We start from the raw sequence: 15314 nt of genomic DNA on the forward strand, positions 1-15314 counted from the left end.
CGTTTACAAATCTAGCCCAGGTAAATAGGGTGCTTCCTCCCCATAGTTGACTTGATGGCCATCTTAAAAGCCCCATCTGTGAAGATTGTTCAAGGAGCACCTCTGCCCCAAAACCTTCTCCCAACATAACAGGGTACTCCTCAGAGTAATTAGCGCTGTGATTTATATCTTTCAAAATAACCCATCATCTGCAGTATGAAGAGGCAAAATAAAAGAAGTTGACAATATTAATTCATACAAGAGGTTATAAATTGCCTGAAAAGGGGGAGGAATACCACACTGGTATAGATCTATTGGGCCAGTTGGCCTGTTTCTGTGCTGTAAATGCTATGTACTACTATGTAATACTATGTACGTGCTCAAGTTCTGGATGAGACTTGAACGCACAACCTTCTTACTCATAGGCAAGAGTGCTACCAACAGAGTCGAGGTGATGCTTATGGAGAGAAATACATATTATAAATATGGAGAGAATCCCAAAAAAGTCAATATATAGCAACAGATTGATGAAAATTTAACATGTAAATAGAAGGGAAAAAAGTAGATAATCTTCAAATATCAATCATGATGTACTACAGTGTTTACACCAACTTTTAGTGTTGTTTGTAAGTAGCCTCAGTGCAGCCAACAAATTAGATTTTACTGTAACTGTCAGCCTAATAAAGGAGCTCCCTAAGTGGCTCATCTGTTAAATGCACTGTCCTGGTCTGAAATCCAGCCACACAATCAGAATTCATTGTTCTTTCTGCATAGGATTGTCTTCTTTCCTTCCCCACCCCTCAACACTCACCCCTCCTCTCTTAAAGGCACTGACTTATATTGAGGACTAGCCCTACTGGAATCAGCAGCCCTCTGCTATCGCATTCCAGTGGCCATTCTTCCTGAGTACACCGCCTGAGGAAGGGGAAAGCCCCCGAAAGCTTGTGGGATTAAAAATAAAATCGTTGGACTATAACTTGGTGTTGTAAAATTGTTTACAATGAGTAAACCTAGGCAGTGGGATTCAGCAGGCAATTTATCCATGGAAAAAGGGGGCATTGCAGCCAAAACAGCCTTTATTTCCCCCTCTATCTAACCCTATGTAACAAAGGCTGATTAAAGCTCTTGGAATAGTGCAACCCCTCCCCACCCCGGCTCCTCTTCACCCCGGGCTGAGATCAACTACTCAGCACAAATCAGGGATTCCTCCAGCCCTCTCGAACGCTCCATTCTTTTGACTGGCTTTCTGTGCATCCTCCCCTCCCTTCACCACACCATTAATGGCAGAGTATGCAGCGATCTCAGCCCCACTCGAAATCTCTGTCTCTCTTTAAAACCCATCTCTTTAACCAAGTTCTGAGTCACCCCTTCTAATCTCCGCCTTCCAGCTCCGTTCTTTTCCTTTAAACCTATTTACGAAGCACCTTGGGGCATTTCTTGTGTTCAAAGTGCTTTATTAATGCAAGTTGTTGTTGGACTGGAGACTTTCCTGATCTGTTGGGTTGGGTTTCATACCACATGGTGCAATCGCTCACTGAGGTATCGAGTCCACAAAGTCTATGCATTGGTGATTTGTCTGGCTGCTTTACAAGCTGACCATGGCTTGGTTTTATTCCAGTCCCTGATGAATATTTTCTGAATAATACCTGCATTTCTATAGCACCTTCACATTGAAACATCTCAGAGCCCTCTGCGTAATGAATTACTTCTTGAAGTACAGTGACTCTTGATTTATTTCATGCACATTGTTATTAATTTGACATTTATTATATTGGTTAATCCCATAACTGCACAATCTTTCACTTTCTCTTTCTCACACACAGCTTGTTTTGAAATTGGCAACCTCAAATAATTGTATAACTCAGGCTTTAATTAGCTTTCTGTTGCTTACTCCATTTTAATATCAGCATGTACAGAGCTCTATTCTTATTTATTCATTATTAATTATGGAATATATTATGCATGTTTGGGAGCGAGATTCCCGATGTGGTCAATTAAACCAGAGGTAGAATCAGCAGGTTATCCACTGATAGCAACAGGAATGACATTTCACAATGCTATGCTTTTATTTCTTGCACATTGTTATTAATTTGACATTTATTATATTGGTTAACTCCATAACTGCACAATCTTTCACTTTCAATCTTTCTCACACACACCTCAAAAAATTGGAAGTAGAAATTTTTTAAAAAGCAGAAATGCTGGAAATATGCAACAGGTCAGTCAGCATCTGTAAAAAAAAAAATTTGCTCCAGAGGTGGAATATCCTGTGGTTTGGCAGAACTCGGGAGGGGGGTGGTTGGGGATTGACAGTATTGGAGGGAGATTGTGGGGTTCGCACTGGTTAGCACTGCTGCATGATTGAATCTTTCCAGGTGGAATAATTGTTTTGGAATTCTGAGTATAATCACGACGCTGTTAATCATCCTCTGTTTCTAGTGTATTGCCTTCATCAGAACTGAGCTGATTGATCTGCTGCACATTTCCAGCATCTCCTGCTCCTATTTCCAGAAGTCTCTCGATAGTTAAGAGCCCAACACCGGTATGGAGTAAACTGGTAGGCCACTGGCTTTCAGGATTATAAGATCAAGAGGAAGTACAAAATAAACAAAGAGCCATTCAGCCTGTCCAACTAGATCCCTTCAATTTGTAGTCATTGATGACAGGTTTTTAGAGGGGGTACAGTGCAGATTCACCAGAATGATACCAGGGCTTTAAGGGTTAAATTATGAAGACCGGTTGCATAAACTTGGCATGTATTCCCCTGAGCTTAGAAGGTTGAGGGGTGATCTAATCGAGGCCTTTAAAATGATTTGATAGTTTCTCTGTATCTACCCTATTTTTTCTGGCGGGGGAAACCAGAACAAGAGGGCATAATCTTAAAATTTAGAGCTAGACCATTTAGGAGTGAAATTAGGAAGCATTTCTTCACACAAAGTGTTCTGGAAATCTAGAATTCTCTTCCCTGTAAGGCTGTGGATGCTGGGACAATTGAAATTTTCATGACTGAGATCGATAGATTTTTGTTAGTTAAGGGTATCAAGGGATATGGAGCAAAGTTGGGTAAATGAGGTTGAGGTACAGGTCAGCCATGATCTAACTGAACGTTGGAACAGGCTCGAGGGGTCATATGGTCTACACCTGTTCCGATCCTCTTATGTTCCTATGTTTTCAAACCGGGGTCTGCATTAAGGAGTCCTCTAGGAGAATCCAGAAGCTCCACGAGGTGACCAGATTTCTATCCGTCCACATTGAGCGAGACTTGCCCTGTGAGCACAGCATCTCAAGAATTCTGTACTCTTGCAATTTTTTGTAACAATTGACTCACTAACACATTGGGGGGAGTTTTAAGCCCCATGACTGGCGGATTAAGTTTTCTAAAACCTGAAACCCGACCCCAACCCACCTCGAACGTGCCCACTTTTATTGGAGGCAGGTTGTGGGGGGCAGGTCAGTTATTTAAATATGTTCACGAGGCTGCGTGCCTCAAATTTTAACAGACTTTTACATTTAACGGCTGTGGGCGGGCTTTCCCAAGGCTCGGCAGCTTAAGGGGGGGCGAGAACGGTAGGTGAGTGCCTTTTGAGCATTGCCTGTGGGCCAAGAGGGGAGCAGGAGTGCTTCCCCTGTGCCCCCAAGCTAATCTGCCACGATCGGCCTCCCTCCCCGCGATCCGCCGACCTCCTCCCCGGTGACCCGAAGCCCCCCCCCGACCCGTGATGTCTACAACCACAACCCCCACCGCGATCTCTCCAAACTGCACCCCCCCCAACCAAACTGCGATCTCTCCCTCCCTCCCTCTCTCCTCTCTGCTCCGCTCCCTGGCTGCGGCCTTTCAGCGCAGGCCTTCCCGCCCAACAGCCAGCCAGCCTCTCAACTGAGGTCCTGCCGTTAAATTCGGCAGGACCTCCGCATTACCCACTTTTTCGGGTTTCCTGGCCCCCACCCCACCCCTCCCGCTCCCTCTCGAACTCCCCATAAATAATCGGGGCCATTATTTCTGTTGCTGCATATGAATACAAATGTTTTCTGCAATGGTCACAATGCTCTCTATTGGAAGATACTGGATTTCAGAAGTTAGAACATGGAGTCTCTGGAAGTGTGCCAATATTTACAGGGGTCCTCACAAAGCAGAAAACCACTACCACAGACTCTTCCTGATGAGCCAAATCTCCTGGAAGAGGCAAATATACCAAGAGACAATTCAGTAAAATTCCTCTCCAACCTCAAAATGATTTTTTCCTCCAATTCCACCCACCCCCCACAGCCCTCTGATGTCTTGCCTGAGCGATGCCTGCACCTCTGATACCAAGGACGAATTTCCCGAGACCCTGTGACATCAGCGGGGCCTTGACACAAAGGGCGGCTCATCAGAAAACGTCGAGCACTGTACTCGCAATTTCCCGCTAAGCTGCCCAGTGTGCTGGGCCCTGCCTGTGATGCAGGGTTTCGGAATATTTCACCCCAAGTTTCTTTGCGTTTATGCAGTCAAAGGCATGGATGAAAACCATGTATTTCGTTGGCACACTCTCCCTCTAGCAGCATGAATGCCTCTTTATATTCACAGATTGTCACCAACATCAGAGATACATTGTCCATATGAATACTAACGCTTTATTTAGGGTCTCTGGCCTTCCTTTTACTGCTTGCCTACTCACGAGCGAAAACTGGAATGAGATTAATGGTCTTTCTATTTGATTAATTCATATAATTTGCTTCTGTTCCAGTCTGTGCTCTGATTCCTAACATCAATTCCATTTGAATTCTTTTTCCAACACCATTAATATCTAAACAACTCATGAGATAACAAAGTTCCTCCAAAGCATAGCATTTGTTTTGAATCTATTGAATTTCTAACTGAATTCTTCCTGGGACAGCACAGGAGCTGATAGTGTGCTTGCCTAATTGCTTGGGAGAGAGGAAGAATCTCTGAAGAAATCAAATTGGCCTAAGCGACATATACATTCAGCAACATGCATTTGTTGACGAGTTTTAAGGGTGGATAGGCAGTACAGGCAGTGAGTCCAATTACTATCTATCCTTAGCTGGGAGATTAAGCTTGATGATACCTTTGTTGTGTTCATGATCATTAGATAAGTTTGGATGAAGGCAGTCATTCAGCCCATTTGGTCTCTTTCGATCATCTTCCAGCTGTCTATTAAATGGGCCTAGTATCCTGGCCTCAATCACTCTTCCCAGCACATTCCGATTATTGACCACCCCCTGTGTCCTGAACAGCCCTGAACCTGTGCTGCCCCAGTGTATGTGGAAGTACACTTCTAGGTTTACTTTCACTTTCCCGTTAAGTATCATATGTACCTCTATATACTCATTTGTTGTATAAGTATCACACAATAAGACTTCACTATTAGTCCCTAAGAAAGTCTTGAAAAATGGAAATGGATTTGATTACAGCTCATTCCTCTCCCTGACACCACCATCAGAGCCTGATTACACATTGCTTTTTGGAACTCTCTTCTAAAACCACTTTGTGTTGACGCTTCTTTCCTTCTCTACCTTCGAAATCTCTCTTTGACAGTGAGCCAACCCGTTAATATTTCCCACCTCCTGCTCAGCCTCCTCCTTTTCTCCATGTAAAGCTCCCTGAGATGTTCCTCCATACAAATCCAGGTTGCTGCTGCTGTTGAATTCATCCGGAAACCCAGACTCCTGTCATTGTACATGACCTCAACGGTGCATTGTAGAAGCAGCAGCCAAGACACCAATCCTCAGGGGCACTTCTAATCCCAGGACCAAGCCTAGGTTTTTTGATCGGTATTATATTAACACAGGTAAAATAACCCTGATTGGAAACTCTGGGCTGCAAATCCTGCTAGACTTTCCTCCTCAATCCACTTTTTCTAGTTTACCTTCCTGCCCAGCAGTTCTCAGAAATTCCTCCCCCACCCTGGTACCATCTCTGTTCCTTCTGCTCCCACTATGTTAAAATTAAAAGAAAACAAAAGCACAAAAAGATACGTAGATTTTAAAGAACGTGTGCAAGCATATGATGCGCAGGTACACAAGCAAACAGAGCAGATACTAAAATTGGAACATAATCCATATGTGCATTATAATGACTTGCAGTCTAGACAGATAGATCAATTATATTATTTTCACATATCACAGTGATGGTTAAGTGCCCTCGTGAAGTCTAAAAAAAGCATTTTAAAGGTTACTTTGGACAAGATGATTGATTTGAGAATCATTGGGGGCGATTTTGGTGTTGTGGTTTAATTGGGTAGGGCATATACGGCTGCCTGCCCCAAAGGAATCTGCATGAGACCAAATCCCTAATAGGCAGCTCACCGATCTGGAGGCTGGAAATCGGGAGAGGCAGCCAAATGTGAAGGGCCTCCAGCAGCAACTTTAAAGGGGAGGAATACTGTCACCATACCACTATTTCTTTATTTACCTCATCATCTCTTCCATTTTTTTCTCAACTCTGAGGAATTCCTGTGTCTCAGTCCTTAACTTAGGTTTCTTAAAAAAATAGAAAGAAATTGCATTTATTTAGCACCTTTCTTAACCTCAGGATGTCCCAAAGTGCTTCACAGCAGTGAAATACTTTTGAAGTGCAGTCACTGTTGTAATGCAGGAAAACTTGGCAGCTAATTTGTGCACAGCAAGGTCCTACAGACACCAATATGATAAATTACAGATAATCATGTTTTAGTGATGTTGGTTAAGGAATAAATATTGGTCAGGACGCCGGGGACAACTCCCCTGCTCTTCTTTGAACAGTGCCATGGGATCTTTTACGTCCACCTGAGAGGGCAGACGGGGCCTCAGTTTAACGTTTCGTCCGAAGGACGGCACCTCCGACAGTGCAGCACTCCCTCAGTACTGCACTGGGAGTGTCAGTCTAGATTATGTGCTCAAGTCTCTGACGAGGGACTTGAATAAACAGGGGGCCATTTTGAGGTTGTGCGATAGTGTGAAACGGGTGATAGTGAATCGGCAGCCCATTTTACATCTCTCCTGGGTTTTATTTCCAAGGACTTCAATAGAAATAAAATTCGGGAGAGATGTAAAACAGGCTGCTGATTTGCTATCACCTGTTTTACACTGTCACACAAAGTCAAAATGAGCCCCACTACCTTCTCTACAGAGGCGGAAGTGCTACCAACCAAGCCAAAGCTGTCACCTAACAAGCACATTCTCTCTAAAAGCCATGAACATTGAATTAAAAAATTAAATTAGTAGTCCTTCCAGAGTTGCTAATGAGCTATCCAAACATGCTGTTAAAAATTTGACCCATTGCTTTAATGATGCACAGCTTCTCAGGTTCGATTTCTGGTCTGTTAGCTGACTTTGGGTGGCCAGTGGTTGGCATGTTATTATTGGCCTCAAGTTCTTGGGCTAAATGGAGGGAGGGGGGGTGGGGAGGAAGGAAATCAACTCAATCTCTACACAGAAACTCCTGCTCGAAGATGTACAGGTGTGGATGTTGCGTGTGGCCAAGATTGGGTTCAGGTGTGATACCGTCCAACATCAAACAGTCTACCAACACTCACTGTCCCCGACACTGGAGAATTGCCATTGGATTGAGAAAACAGAAGCCATCCAGTATCCATGAAAACATATTCTCGCAGGAGTCAGGACCATTAGGAGATGATGAACAATAAGAACATAAGAAATAGGAGCAGGAGTAGGACATACGGCCCCTCGAGCCTGCTCCGCCATTCAATAAGGTCATGGCTGATCTGATACCTCAACTCCACTTTTACGCCCCATCCCCATATGGGAGGAAAGTGGAGAGCAAATGACGTATAAACTGCTGCTGGTTTGCGAGATTAAAACAGAATGAAAAGAATGGAGAACAAATTCAGATCAGATTTAAATTGAACTCAGTGTCTGCAGTAATTGGAATAGCTGATTACATCGCGAAAGAAGCTCATTGAGAATTCTAAACAGAGCTACTGAGAATACCTTTCAGTGCAGAAGCTTCTTATAAAATTAAATAGAAGTCTCAGTACAACAAAGCGGACGTGGGTAACAAATAAATGCACATGGCTGTGATGATGAGCTTCTGGTACAAATCATTTCAAGATCGATTGAGCACTCACTGTAATGGAAGTGGAGGTATCTCTACAAGTGAGTAGTTTGCCCAGACTACAGAGAGACTGAAATGCAGTTAGGTTCAGGAGTGACTTTTTTGATCTTTTGATTTTTATCCCCCGCCTGAAGACCCTGACGCATGCTGAGGTATGCTTCCACGGGTGCCAGTCACCCTCAGTACCTCATCCGAGTTGCCGTTCATGGTATGTGGAGTAAGTTAGCTGGACCAGCAATCCAGAGATTGTGAGTTCAAATCCCACCAGAGCAAGTTGTGTGAAATTGAATTAATTTGTGGGCTGGCATGAAAAATAGTGCCCTAGTTCATTAATGTCCTTCAGGGAAGGGAACCTACACTTCACTCAAGTCCCACACTAAGTAGTTGACTCCTAAAGCACACTGTCACTTTTTGAAGGCACCTAGGGATGGGCAATGAAGAGTTGGGAGGGGACATATTTAGATTGTTTAAAACCATTCTAAAGTGATTCAGTCTCAGTTATTCTTACCTATCGAGCCCAGTAAAAATAGATAAACCCTACAGTTCCATGGCTACACCAGTTGCTCGTCCAAGTGGCCATTGTGATCTTAGAGAATAAGGCTGTTTGACCGTGGGGGCATCACAACCAAGGTTGGTCCCATCCTCACCCACCTATTTTCTAGCAAGAATCACTGGATAATAATCAGGAGCAGGAACCCTGGCAGGCTTTCTTCCTACTTCCTAGCCCTTGGGCATTTAGTCCTATTACACACTACCACTTCAGATCAACTAACCAGGAAATGAACTGGTACTTTCCTAAAGCATTTATCCATTGAAGCACAAATTAAAAAAATGGCTATTCTCAGAATACTTACCACGGTGAGGCAGGTTTATATGACTTACTCATCAATAAAATAATACGCAGCACTCCCCCACTAAAGTTTCAGCCTAGATTATGTACACTCAAGTCTCTGAAGTGGGACTTGAACCGATGACTTTCTGACTCAGAGGCAAGAGTGCTGCTACTGAGCCACAACTGACACAGGAACTGGAACTGTGGCTACTCCTTTAGCAACAGTTACTTAACTGCAGTGGTCCTAGCGAGTCGACCACCAAGGAATACAGTGGTGCTAGCACTGAAAGTAGTTGCCTTGAAGATGGCAGATGCTTCCTCAACACTGGCAAGTTTCATGGAGCTGACGATGTGTTACGGAGACAGGGCTGCAGCATGGAATGACCTCTAATGACCCTTCATCGGGGCTGAAAACACATGCAAGTAACCCTTATAGAGCTGACCAAAAAATAAAGATGGGATGAGAACAAGAATTGAAGGGTCACTGGTCAAAAATCTGACTAATCATACAGAGAGGAGTCACTAATGGGTTTAATAGACTGGAAATGATTTTTATAAAAGCTGGAAAGAGAATAGTGCTTAATCATAGAGTCATAGGATGGTTACAACACAGAAGGAGGCCATTCGGCCCATTGAGCCTGTGCCAGCTATTTGTAAGAGCAATCCAGTTAGTCCCACTCTCCCCGTAGTCCTGAAAATGTTGTCCCTTCAAGTATTTATCCAATTCCTTTTTGAAAGCCACGATTGAATTTGCTTCCACAATTCTTTCAGGCAGCGCATTCCAGATCATAACTACTCGCTGCGTAAAAAGGTTTTTCCTCATGTCACCTTTGGTTCTTTTGCCAATCACCTTAAATCTGTGTCCTCTGGTTCTCAACCCTTCTTCCAATGGGAACAGTTTCTCTTTATTTATTTTATCTAAGCCGTTCATAATTTTGAACACTTCTATCAAATCTCCTTTCAACCTTCTCTGCTCCAAGGAGAACAACTCCAGCTTCTCCAGTCTATCCACGTAACTGAAGTCCCGCATCCCTGGAACCATTCTAATAAATTTTTTCTGCACCCTCTCTAAAGCCTTCACATCCTTCCTAAAGTGCGGTGCCCAGAATTGGACACAATGCTCCAGCTGTGGCCGAACTGGTGCTTTATAAAAGTTCAACATAGCTTTTGTACTCCATGCCTCCATTTATAAAATAAAAACAGAAAATGCTGGAAAAGTTCAGCAAGTGAGGCAGCATCTGTGGAGAAAGAAACAGAGTTAACGTTTCAGGTCGAGGACCTTTCCACAGAACTGGAAGATGTTAAAGAGTTAACGTTTTTAAGCAAGTACAGAGTCAGGGAAAGGGGGGGGGGGAGGGAGGGGAGGGGAGAAAAGAACAAAAGGGAAGGTCTGTGATAGGGTAGAGGGCACGAGCGATCAAATGGCAAAATGGATGATGGTGCAAGGCAAGGAAGGTGGTAATGGGACAAGTTAAGAAACAAAAGATGGGTCAAGAGTAGCTGTAAATGGCAACAGCAGAACCATTACCAGCACTTGCTGACTGAAAAAATGGGAGCAGTGGTTATGATCTGAAGTTATTGAAAACAATGTTGAGTCCAGAAGGTTGTAAAGTGCCTAAACGAAAGATGAGGTGCTGTTCCTCGAGCTTATGTTGAGCTTCATTGGAACAGTGTAAGAGGGCAAGGACAGAGAGGTCAGAGTGGGAGTGGGAAGGGGAATTAAAATGGCAAGTGACCGGCAGGTCAGGGTCACGCTTGCGGACAGAGCGGAGGTGTTCAGCAAAGTGATCACCCAGTCTGCGTTTGGTCTCCCCAATGTAGAGGAGACCGCATTGTGAGCAACAAATACAGTATACTAAATTGAAAGATGTACAAGATGTTCCTGGAAGGAATGTTTGGGGCCCTGGAGAGTGGGAAGGGAGGAGGTGAAGGGGCAGGTGTTGCATCTCCTGTGCTCGCACGGGAAGGTGCCGTGGGGAGGAGAGCGGATGTTGGGGATGATGGAAGAGTGGACTAAGGTGTCGCAGAGGGAGTGGTCCCTTTGGAATTCTGAAAGGGGAGGGGAGGAGAAGATGTGTTTGGTGGTGGGATCGCGCTGGAGGTGGCTAAAATGGTGGAGGATGATATATTGAATGTGGAGGCTGGTGGAGTGGAAGGTGAGGGCAAGGAGGAACCTATCATGGTTCTGGGAGGGAAGGGAAGGGGTGAGGGCAGAAGTGTGGGAAATAGGACGGACACGGTTGAGGGCTCTGTCAACTACAGTGGAGGGGAATCCTCAGTTGAGGAAAAAGGATGACATATTTGGTGTGGAAGGTGGCATCGTCAGGATAGATGTGACAGAGACGGAGAAACTGGGAGAAGGGAATAGAGTCCTTACAGGAAGCGGGATGGGAGGAAGTGTAATCAAGGTATCTGTGGGAGTCAGTGGGCTTATAATAGATATTGGTTGACAGCCTATCCCCAGAAATGGAGATAGAGAAGTCAAGGAAGGGAAGGGAAGAGTCGGAGATGGACCATGTGAAGGCAAGGGAAGGGTGAAAATTGGAAGCAAAGTTGATGAAATTTTCCAGTTCCAGGCGACAGCAGGAAACGGCACCAATACAGTCATCAATGTACCGGAAAACGAGTTGAGGGAGGGGACCTGAGAAGGACTGGAACAAGAAATGTTCCACATATCCCACAAAAAGGCAGGTATAGCTGGGACCCATACGGGTTCCTATATGACACCTTTTATTTGGAGGAAGTGAGTGGAGTCAAAAGAGAAGTTGTTCAACGTAAGAACAAGTTCAGCCAGGCAGAGGAGGGTGGTGGTGGATGGAGACTGGTTGGGCCTCCGTTCAAGGAAGAAGCAAAGGGCTCACAGGCCATCTTGGTGGGGATGGAGGTGTAGAGGGACTTGACGTCCTTAGTGAAAAGGAAACAGTTAGAGCCGGGGGGATTGGAAACTTTAAAGTGGCGGAGGGCGTCAGAAGAGTCGCCGATGTAGGACGGAAGGGACTAGACAAGGGGAGAAAAAAGAGTTGAGACAGGAGGAAAGAAGTTCCGTGGGGCGAGAAGAAGCTGAAACGATTTATAAAGCCCATTATCCCGTATGCTTTTTTAACCACTTTCTCAACCTGTCCTGCCACCTTCAAAGATTTGTGCACATATACCCTCAGGTCTCTCTGTTCCTGCACTCCCTTTCGAATTGTACCCTTTAGTTTTTATTGCCTCTCCTCATTCTTCCTGCCAAAACGTATCACTTCGCACTTCTCTGCGTTGAATTTCATCTGCCACGTATCCACCCGCTCCACCAGCCTGTCTATGTCCTCTTGAAGTCTATCACTATCCTCCTCACTGTTTACTACATTTCCAAGTTTTGTGTCATCTGGAAATTTTGAAATTGTGCTCTGTACGCCCAAGTCCAAGTCATTAATATATATAAAAAAAAGCTGTGGTCATGGTACCGACCGCTGGAGAACACCACAGTACACCTCCCTCCAGTCCGAAAAACAACCGTTCACCACTACTCTCTGTTTCCTGTCACTGCCCCCTTTATTCCACAGGCTTCAATTTTGCAGACATGCCTATTATGAGGCACTTTATCAAACGCCTTTTGAAAGTCCACATACACAACATCAACTCTCTCTGTTACCTCATCAAAAAACGTAATCAAGTTTGTTAAACACGATTTGCCTAATGATAGAGAAGTGCTAAGCAAATACCAGCAGCCTGGTTTTCAGACAATCCAGCTTTCAAATTCCATCAGCAAAGAGGCTCTTTCCATCACCTTGCCTGCCATGCAAGATATGAGTTCAGGGGGCGGAGGGGGAGTGCGGGGGGGGGGGGGGGCACAAGTCAGAGAATCAGCACAACAGTGTTGGAGACCTATTTCCAACCTAAGCCCCCTTCAAGTCGAGTTCCTGTTGGAACTGCAGGATCAGTGAATTTACCCTATCATCTCAGTCACACTGTGGAAGGGTATTAGAAAGAAAAAAAAGTCGAGTAAAACAAGTCAAAAATGAAATATATGGATGTTGTAGAGACCTAGCTTGCCTCTGTGGTGATAATAGTGAAATAGCTTTAAGGTCATTGTTGGTGAATTGAAAAGAAATCAAGAATTATTCACATTTAAAAATAGGTCAGGTATGAAATGGAACTCAAGACTGTTTTGCTTGGTTTGTACTAGAATCCATTAAAGAAAAGTTGTTTCTACCCAGCAATCTGGTTTTCAGACATCCCAGCTTTCAAACTCCATTCCACGGACACATTAGCAGAGTGGCTCTTTCCATCACCTTGCTTGCTATGCAAGTTATGCATGTATGTATGTAAAAGCACAGTGCATTTGCCTTTGTGGGGGACAGTACATACATGATTAAATATATTAGATCTGCAGTCTCAACATTTAATCTAAACAGGAATCATTTGTGGTCTTGAATATTTTCTTAGAAATTGGTTATAGCAGATTATTCTATTTATCATTTAGTCAGACTAAAAGCACACTTTTCCACAAGATGAAAAACAGAAGGGAACCATTTGTCCCTTGGTTGATTTATATACTAATATTCCCCCTGCCTGGAGTTTTCATGCCACTGCTGCTGCTAAAGTGGGATAACATAATCGACAGGCCATCAAGGGGCTTCAATCCCAAATGACCAAATTTTCAGGGCTACGGGGAGAGTGGGACTAACTGGATTGCTCTTACAAATAGCTGGCACAGGCTCAATGGGCCGAATGGCCTCCTTCTGTGTTGTAACCATCCTATGACTCTATGATTAAGCACTATTCTCTTTCCAGCTTTTTAAAAAATAATTTCCAGTCTATTAAACCCATTAGTGACCCTCTCTGTACGATTAGTCAGATTTTTGACCAGTGACCCTTCAACTCTTGTTCTCATCCCATCATCCCAGAGGCCTCCCGATTAAATGGAGTTAGCTGGAACCATCTCTCCTCTTCACCTCTAATTCATAAGCAATGGAGCAAATGCTGCCCATTGAGACAATGTGCTTTCATCAAATATTAAAAATGCATAAAGTACTTTTCAGTCATGGCTCAGTTGGTAGCACTCTCACCTCTGAATTAGAAGGTTATGGGTTCAAATCCCACTCCGGGCACTTGAGCACATAATCTAGGCTGATACTTCAATGCAGTAATGAGGGAGTGCTGCACTGTCGGAGGTGCTGTCTTTCGGATGAGACCTTAAACCGAAGCCCCGTCTGCCCTCTCAGTTGGGTGTAAAAGATTTCAAAGAGCAGGGAAGTTCTCCCTGGAGTCCTGGCCAATATTTATCCCTCAACCAACATCACTGAGAAAACAGATTATCTGGTCATTATCTCATTGTTGCTTGAGGGAACTTGCTGCCTACATTATAACAGTGACTATACTTCAATGGCTATAAAGCACTTTGGGACGTCCTGCGGTCGTGAAAGGCACTATATAAATACAAGTCTTTTTCTTTTTCACATCCTCAAGATGTTCCAAATTGCTCCCCTCCTGACAGTTGATACTAAGAGATCATGAGGTTAGCACGCTGCTCCTGTTACGTGATCTTTTGCACAAAGGCCGTATGCATTACTGTTACATAAGAAATCTACAGTTTCAAACCACTCTCTGTAAAAAGTACAGCACTTACTAAAGATTGGACAATTTAAAATCTGACAGTTGAGTAACACATCATATTTGCCAAATCCTGTCCTGCAGGAATTAAATGGTGCAAAAAACGTCACTACGTCCTATCAAAATACAGCAAGTTAAGGTTAACAGCACAAATTGCCAACCTTTTATAGTTGAGTCTATCGCTCATACCGATATTAATTGGGGATTCTCATTTCTTCCTCACTGGCTCTTCCCTCCAAGTATGATAGGAACAATTCCAAAGAATCAACGGGGGCGAAAATCCCAAGGAATATGGCCTTTTAAGAAAACGCTAAAAATACACAGCAGCATCTGTAACAAGAAAAAGACTGGTTAACATTTCAAGTGGAGACTGTTTGTCAATTCTGATGAAATGAAATCTCTTTGTTCCTAATAGTTCATCCTTTCTTAATGTGGCCTTCAAACTCCTCCAAAATGCAATTGAGTGGATAGATCATTCGCGCTTATCTGTGTGGAAATGAAAGTCTATTCACAGCCACTCTCTGTAAAATCAACTTGTGTTTGTATCAGAAAATAGGTCAACGTCAATTTCCTTCTTCAAGTTGTCTCCACAATAGCCATAATCAATTAATGAAATCACCGTCAACAAAACACACAGAAGTATGACATTTATTGAGAGAAGTGATTTTTTTTTTCAAACTGTACTAGCATTCAATTAGCTATATACCTAGCACTTACCATCAGTGTGCTCAGTTTGGTGGATACATTCATTAGAAGAGTTTCTCTTAATTGATGTCACCTGCATTAGGGTGCTTTTGTTTCACATTTCCAGCATTTGCAGTTCTTTTGTTTTGTTTTTTGTTTGTCTTTTAA

General features: G+C 43.7%; 1 protein-coding gene across 1 annotated transcript in view; it reads right to left on the minus strand.

Annotated features, from left to right (window-relative positions):
- The window catches only part of LOC137304291 (G-protein coupled receptor 54-like), an 89482-nt gene extending 74726 nt beyond the window's left edge, over positions 1–14756 (minus strand). The window contains exon 1 of the mRNA XM_067972840.1: positions 14624–14756. The gene's annotated coding sequence lies outside the window, so the exon portion shown is untranslated. The remainder of the gene's footprint in view (positions 1–14623) is intronic.
- Between the last annotated feature and the right edge of the window lie 558 nt (positions 14757–15314).

Source organism: Heptranchias perlo, chromosome 37 (assembly GCF_035084215.1).
Source record: "Heptranchias perlo isolate sHepPer1 chromosome 37, sHepPer1.hap1, whole genome shotgun sequence".
In the NCBI taxonomy this organism is placed as follows: domain Eukaryota; kingdom Metazoa; phylum Chordata; class Chondrichthyes; order Hexanchiformes; family Hexanchidae; genus Heptranchias; species Heptranchias perlo.